This window comes from Columba livia, chromosome Z, assembly GCF_036013475.1.
Source record: "Columba livia isolate bColLiv1 breed racing homer chromosome Z, bColLiv1.pat.W.v2, whole genome shotgun sequence".
NCBI classification, from domain to species: Eukaryota; Metazoa; Chordata; class Aves; order Columbiformes; family Columbidae; genus Columba; species Columba livia.
In genome coordinates this window covers 1,786,987-1,795,221 of record NC_088642.1, presented here as the reverse complement: position 1 = coordinate 1,795,221, position 8,235 = coordinate 1,786,987, and positions in this window count along the sequence as shown.

Below are 8,235 nucleotides of genomic sequence, written 5' to 3'. Positions count from 1 at the left end.
GCCACCAGTGTGCCCAGGTGGCCAAGAAGGCCAACGGGATCCTGTCCTGGATCCAAACCAGCGTGGTCAGCAGGACAAGGGCAGTGATCCTTCCCCTGTGCTCTGCATTGGGGAGGCCACACCTGGAGTGTTGTGTTCAGTTCTGGGCCCCTCAGCTCAGGAAAGAGATTGAAGTGCTGGAGCGGGTGCAGAGAAGAGCAACAAGACTGGGGAAGGGACTGGAACACAAGCCCTATGGGGAGAGGCTGAGGGAGCTGGGCTTGTTTAGTCTGGAGAAGAGGAGGCTTAGAGCTGAGCTCAGCACTCTCTAGAACTACCTGAAGGGCAGTTCTAGCCAGGTGGGGCTTGGTCTCTTCTCCTAGGCAGTTCACAATAGGACAATGGGGCTTAAACTTAAATTTAGGCTGGAGATTAGACAGCAATTCTCTGCAGAGAGAGTGGTCAGGCATTGGAATGGCTGCCCAGGGAGGTGCTGGACTCACCGACCCTGGAGGTTTTTAAACTGAGATTGGCCTTGGCACTTAGTGCCATGATCTAGTAAACGGACTAGAGTTGGACCAAGGGTTGGACTCGATGATCTCTGAGGTCTTTTCCAACCCAGTCCATTCTGTGATTCTGTGACCAGCCTCATCTTGCCCATCCCTGCTGACTCAGCGTTTCAATTATGAACTCATATTTTCTCTTTGCTCTTTATGCAGCAGCTGAGAAGCCTAAATAATTAAATTTCCCCATGGCCTGAGCAGGCCTGGAGTCAGACGAACTTCTTTATAGACACGGCTTAAAAGATTCACTGGCGTCATTGTTGCTCACCTGTCCGCTCGTTCCTTAATAGAAAGAGCGGCGCTAATCGTTAATAATTCAGCTGTGGCTCAACAAAATCAGATAAATAATAAAACAAAATGTATATAGTTAGGTTTATCGAGTGGGAACATGTTAGGTTGACTGACTGCTTTCCATTTGGACCAATTGCAGGTGAGGACTCGGCTTGGCCGCTTTCTCTGGTTGCGTTTTAGGCCAGATTAAAGAGAAGGCACAAGAGGGATGTGAGAAGGGCTTAAAAGGTTTGATGCAAAGGAAAAAGGGAAGAATTTGGGTTGCTTAATGTGGGAAGAAGCTTTTGGCTGTGGTCTGGGTCACGCCAAGACCTCGAAGAAATCATCATCCATCCTCTTAATCCTGTCATTTCTAAATCTGCTCATTCAGGGTGCGTTTTCCATCAATAATGGGCTCGTTCCTCCCTTGCAGCGGCTCCGGCTCTGCCCGTCTCTCTGCAATATCTCAGGAATAACCTCAAAGGGAGGAAAAAGACCCGTTAACCTTTTACCGGCTGTCTCTTCCCTGTGTAATCCAGTTGCTGTTTGTCTTGCGATAATTACTCAGAAGTATGTAATTGCAAGACAAATGTTTAATGAAGAGCAGTTTAGTGCTAGTCTTTTGGCTGCTTCCATCTGGCAAGAGCGTGGTTGCGTCGGTCGTTTTGGCAGCTTGGATTGAAGGTCTGACGACCCGATTCTGCGTCCTGGCCAAAAAAACGAAGCAAATAAATTAAAATACTAATTGGAACCCTTCGTTCTCTGCTGTTGCCGTGTGAGCTTTTGATAATTTGCCCCAAATATTCCTCTTCTCATTGGGTGGGGTGGGTGTCCGGGGCAGAGCCGCCTCCCTGCCTTATAATAACCACAGCGAGCCCGAGTCGTTTAAACGTGTTTTTCCCTCTGGGAAATCACCCTGATCTTAATAAGATTTTGAAATGAAATAATCTGCTGACTCTTCCAAGCTGGAAATAGGTTGATTTTTGGTGTTTATTCTTTGCGGCAGCGTTTTCTTCTGGTTTTTGCTCAGTTATTTAAGGAGAGAGAGGCTCAGGATTGCTCCCCGCTGAGAAAGGGGCTGGGACTCTGCATGTGGGCTGCACCCAGTAGGATGCGACATATGGGAATTTATCTATATATATAAGTATATGCAGATAAGTTGTTACGGGGTCTTAGCGCAGCGTCCATCCCAAACCTGGCAAACCAGCCCCCATCGCGCTCTTCCCTTTCCCCCCCCAAGCAACTGGGATATTTGGAAATCGCTGCAAGTTTCAGCGTTTCTTTCCCTGGTTGCTAATTAAGTGGGTAATTAAGCAGAACAGCAGCAGTTTTACCCATTCTTTAAAACCCCGCGAATGTTAAAACAGCCTCTTTTTCCCCACGCTGCCGCATCCCAGCTATGAATCCCTCACTTGTAAATAATCCGCCGCCGCTTTGGGGATGGGAGATGCCATGGCAACACCTCAGCTCCTTCCATTTGGGTAAGAATGTATATGCAACGCGCCAATTAAAATTTAAACAGCCTCTGATGCAACGAGTGAGCCGAGCCCACGTGGCAAGACCCGTGGTTTATTAATAAAGCATGAGAGCACTGAAGGGCCGTCTGTGCGCTGGTGGGATTTAGAGGGTTTCAGATACTTCGGCCGCAGCGACGTGCTCATGGGGGTTCTTTCTGCTTTGGGATGGGCTCAGCACGCACGAGCTCCTCAGCGTTTTCCCATCCCCAAATTGTCACAAGCGACTTGAAGTTATTAATATGCAAACCAGGAGATATATACAGATCTCTCATGATTTTGCTGTAGTGTTAATGATTGGAGTGATTCCTAAGCATGGAATGGTGTTGTACATATGGAAAACAAATCAACAAGGTGTTAAAATACTTCCCAGGGCTGGAGGTGGAGATGGTGGCGCTGAGCACTTGGTTTTGTCCCTGGCCACCACTTCCCTATGCTCTCACCTTGGAAATCCTTTTGGCTTTGGGCTGGTTGACTTGCTAAGCTCCACGTTAAACCCACTTGGGGAGTCCGGATCTTTCTGTTTCTCTCCCGATATCCAGCTTAAATCATGGCTGAGAAAAACCTCTTGTCCTTGGCCTTGAGGGTTTCTTGGTGCCCTCTTTAAGCTGGTCCTGTGCTTCCCCATCCCAGCATCTCCTTGCTCTGTTCTGACTCCAAAACACGTCCTGGGCTTCCCCACCATCGACCGCTCTGGTTTTGTGGTTGTCCACAGAAATCTGCTCTGAATTTTCCAGAGAATTCTTAATTCTTCTAAAGCCTTGATTGTTTTGCTCTGGCTGTTCTTGCTGAGCCTAATATGGCTTGAACAACTCGCTTATCTGAATTAGCTTGGTTAATGACAGAGCCCAGTCAACAAAGCTCCCCAGCCTGTTCAAGTCATTTTGTCTCAGCTACAAGGTGGGAACACACAACCCACGAATCCATAGACAAGATACAAAGAGATCACGGAGTTCGTCAGCTGATGAGAGAAAATTCCCCTGGTTGAAAACATCAGATTACAGATTAATCTTTGAGGTCTCCTCTGAAGTCCTGCGGTGCCTTCTTCTCATCATCCGCCGCTGCCCTTGCCATCAAAGGACTCGCTTGCGTAGAAACCGTCTGGCAACTGGAGTCTTCTCCAGTCCAAAAACATTTTGCACCAGCGGCCCAGCTGGTTATTCTGGTTTTGTTCATGGGCTGGAAACGTCTTCCTCACCTTGCAAGCCTGGGAGGACCAGGGGGGTCAAACCAGCGCTGGAAAAGCCTTCAGGGCTCTGCAAGGCCGCGTGAGTATCTTTCGACTCGCAAAAAAGCAACCGTGGCTGATCCAGACCCTTCCGTGGTGATGAACCACACAAACACGCATCTTCGCAGCTTGGGATGGCAGAGAGCAGCTCAGCATCGCTGCCTCTAGAAAAGGCGCAGTAGTATTAATTAAAAGCTCGTTTTTCCAAGCTACCTTGGGCATTATCTCAAATATCCTCCCCGTGCGACATCCAGATGTTGCTCCCGACCACGCGTCGGACCAGAAGACTTTTCTGTAGGGAGGTTGTCAGCGTCTGCTCCTTGATTCCTTCATTTTCCCACATTTGGACGGTTTGGCGTTGTTATAAATTCAAATTGATCGCCTATTACAAGACTAATTTGGACAGTTTGCGCACCTTTTTAAGCTTAAAACCCACTATTTACAAGTAGAACAGCACTGTGGGGAAATGGCCAGTTGTGGCAGGGAGGGGAAAACTTGCTGTGCGCTTGGCATCGGTTATTTCTCATGTTGAAATATCCCCCAGACGCTGCATCTAAAAGACAAAGGGCTGGACGGTGCCTCAGCCGGGTTGTTCTCAGAGGAGATAACATCTCCCGGCACAGACAGCGCAGCTTTCCCAAACCACGCTGCGGAAGGTCATTTAAGAACTTCGTTTGCACATGTTCCAACAGCTCCTTCATTATCATCCGTCAATCCTTCCGTCCTCACCCCGTCCCTTGGATACCCACTGTGGCCGGTGCAAAGCTGTCCTGTTTAATTGGGACCTCGGGGAAGCTGTTCCCATTCTTCAGCCAGCTTTAATTAATGAATCAAACAATTTATGAATAGGAAGACCTTGACTAACTCCCGGTTTTATTTCCTTTCTGCTCCCCCAGGTAATTTGGAGCGACGCTTTGTGAAGGTCCCTGTAAAAAAGAATCATCTGGCTGCTTGTTTTCTGCAGGGTCAGTTCTACAAATGCTGGGAGCTGGTAAAACACTTAAATACTCACGTCAGCAGGTAAGTTGTTCCTACAGTAGCTCCTTTGCTTAAAACCGAGCCTAAGTGCTGCGAGGGATTTGCCCTGACGGGTGGGGAGACGTCGATTTGGAAATGACGCTGGTTAATCTGGGCCTTGTCTGGCCAGCTGCGGCAAAAGAAGCAAACCACAAATTTTCAATGTATTCTGTTGCTTTTCTTTCTTGTGGCTGGATTTGTGCTATGGCTTCAAAACGCTCTGAGCAATCGGGAACGCGGCTGAGCTACCGCTTCCCAAAATTGCCTCGAAGCGCCGTAGACCCCGCGCGGTCCATTCCCGCTGTAGCCCCAGCTAAACCAGTGACGAGAAACAGCCAAGCGCTGTGGCAAAATTTGGGGATGGTGTCGTTCTCCTCGGGAATCTCCTTTTCCCCTCGCTCCGGCAAGTGTGATTATAGCGTCCATGAAATTAAGAGGAGGTGGAAAATGTGGGCGTGCAGAGAACGGAATCACCCTGTACCAGGGAGATGTGATAAGCTCATTCCCAAAGATTTACAAAGGTGGTTGATTGCTTTGCTTTGGCAGTTCTAGGTTGGTTTAATAAGACGGAATAAAACCAGGGTGATGCCGAATTGGTGACAGTTTGGGTAATGAAAAGCTTTGCTCTTGAGTCTTTTTGTTGCTGGTGAGACGGAAGGAACGGGCTGGGATCCCTCTTGGCCGGTCAAGTCCAGCAATGGATTGTGCCCAAAGCTTTTAATTCCCACTTGATTTCTGTATATTAACACTATTCCAGGGCAACTGATCCCACGTTACTATCACACCCTCCCCTGGGGAATTAAAGAAATATATACATTATTAAATGGCTCTTCTTTTCCCAAGTCCAACCAGTATCAGCAGCACTGAATCAAGAATTATAATACAAAGGCAAACTTTGAGTAGGAAACATGAACATGGGATTTATCAGCCATTTATCAGCTTCTCTTATTTGCTATTTTTCTATGTCCTCCCAGAAAGCTGCGATTTGTTTACTACGCAGCCAATTATTTGATTTTCGCTTTCAAATACAAAAAGCACGTGGCTTATAGCAACGTAATTTGCAGCCTGCTGCTTAATGATACAGCTGATGGAAGGAAATTGGGCTGCGAGCTTAAACTGCTGAGAAAAGCTAAAATTTGGTACGTGTGGGGTAGGCAGCCTGGAGAGAAGAGGAGGTTGCTGAGGCAAGAAATGATCTTTTAATTCTTTTCCTGCCTCACAAACCAGAGCAATTCCTAAAAGTGTTCCCCATATATGGAGTGAGAAGGGAACCTACAATGTGTTGATGAAGAAAAGCATCACAGAATCCCAGAATGTGAGGGGTTGGAGGGACCTGGAAAGCTCATCCAGTGCAATCCCCCCATGGAGCAGGAACACCCAGATGAGGTTACACAGGAAGGTGTCCAGGCGGGTTGGAATGTCTGCACAGAAGGAGACTCCACAACCCCCTGGGCAGCCTGGGCCAGGCTCTGCCACCCTCACCAGGAACAAGTTGCTTCTCAAATTTAAGTGGAACCTCCTGTGTTCCAGTTTGAACCCATTACCCCTTGTCCTATCACTGGTTGTCACTGAGAAGAGCCTGGCTCCATCCTCCTGACACTGCCCCTTTCCATATTGATCCCCAGGAATGAGTCCCCGCTCAGTGTCCTCTTGTCCAGCTCCAGAGCCCCAGCTCCCTCAGCCTTTCCTCACACGGGAGATGCTCCACTCCCTTCAGCATCTTGGTGGTTGCGCTGGACTCTCTCCAGCAGTTCCCTGTCCTGCTGGAACTGAGGGGCCACAACTGGACACAATATTCCAGATGTGGTCTCCCCAGGGCAGAGCAGAGGGGCAGGAGAACCTCTCGGACCTACTGACCACCCCCTTCTAACCCACCCCAGGTACCATTGGCTTCCTGGCCACAAGGGCCCAGTGCTGGCTCATGGTCACCCTGCTGTCCCCAGCACCCCCAGGTCCCTTTCCCCTACGCTGCTCTCTAATAGCTCATTCCCCAACTTATACTGGAACCTGGGGTTGTTCTGCCCAGATTCAAGACTCTACATGATTATATTTGATTTTTCACAGCTCCTGAGATGCTTCCAAAGCCCTGCAGCCAGGATTAACACCTCTGGAAATGCGGCTGCTTTTACCCCGATGCTTCATTTTACCAACAGGGCAAGTACCGACGTTTTGCATCTTCTTTGGGCTGATAAAACATCGGGGATGAGTCTGGAAAAGGCCACATTCTGTGTGTCAAAATGATGTGCCGAACGTAGCGCATCCAGCGGGAAACGACAGCGCCGGGCTGACTCGTATCATGTCACCGAGTTCAGATGTGACAGGGGATTTCTGCAACTCAAGTCGTGCTGACACTCAGGTCCCCGTTTATTTCGACAGCGAGTGATTTAACTTCCTAAGTACATCAGGCAAGTCCTGTAACTGAAGACAGAATAACATTTGCTTGTTAAAATGGCTCCACGTACAGCAGCACCACGAAGTGAAGGATTCAAGGCAAGTCCTCAAAGCCCCACGTCGCTCCCAGCCGGCGCGGACGCAGAACGCGCTCCCACATTTCATGAGCTTCAGCCTCACCCCACAGTCATTTATTTTCCAGTCCTGTGTGGCACTTGAGCTGAGCAGAGTGGGCAGAGTTGAATTTATTGGAGCATTTTCTATTTTTCCTCGGTTTTCTCTGCAGAAGGCGAGGGAGGCTCTGTTCTTCCAGCTCTAACAAAGCAGCACGCTTGTCTGGAGGAGATCAATAACTATCGAACTATTGTGCTTCCTCCACTTAAAGCTGTTGAAGCAGGTTCCTTTAATTGTTCTTTCACACTGTAAATACAGCGTATGGTGAAATATTTTCCATTGAAGCTGCTCAGCGGGTTGTGCCACCCGGGGGTGGAAAGACCTCGGCTACTTCAGCTGTAACAGCCCTGGGGGCTCTACCCGAATTCCGTGACACGTTTCATCGGCGAAGGACAAAAAGCCCACTCAGGGTTTTCAATGTGAGTGTTTCAATTTAGGGGGTTCACAGCCCCACCAGCACCCTGTGGTGTTTGGGGGGGCAGGTGGGATCTCCCTTTAGCACCTCCTTACTATGGGGGCGGGAACTGGATCCCCTCAGGTGGTTCATGGGGATGGTGAGGGGGACCAGATCCCCTCAGGCAGCTCCTCATGGACCATGGTGGGGAGGACCAGATCCCATTGGGTGGCTCCTCATGGGGATGGTGAGGGGAACTGGATCCCCTCAGGTGGTTCATGGGGATGGTGAGGGGGACCAGATCCCCTCAGGCAGCTCCTCATGGACCATGGTGGGGAGGACCAGATCCCCTTGGGTGGCTCCTCATGGGGATGGTGAGGGAGAAGCAGGTTCCCTCAGTGCAGGGAGGGGGACACTGGGTCCCCTCAGTCACCACATGGGGACACTAAGGAGGACACCGGATGCCCTCAGGCAGCTCCTCACAGGGACTGGCCAAGGCAGGTGAATCCCCTTGGGTGGCTCCATATGGGGATGGTGAGGGGAACTGCATCCCCTCAGGTGGCTCCTCACAGGAGCTATGGCGGGAAGGGGGGACCCAGATCCCCTCAGGCCGTTCATGGGGACGATGAGGGGGAACTGTGTCCCTTCAGTCGACTTCTGGGGACAGTGAAGGGGAGCCGTGTCCCCTCACTCAGCTCATGGGGA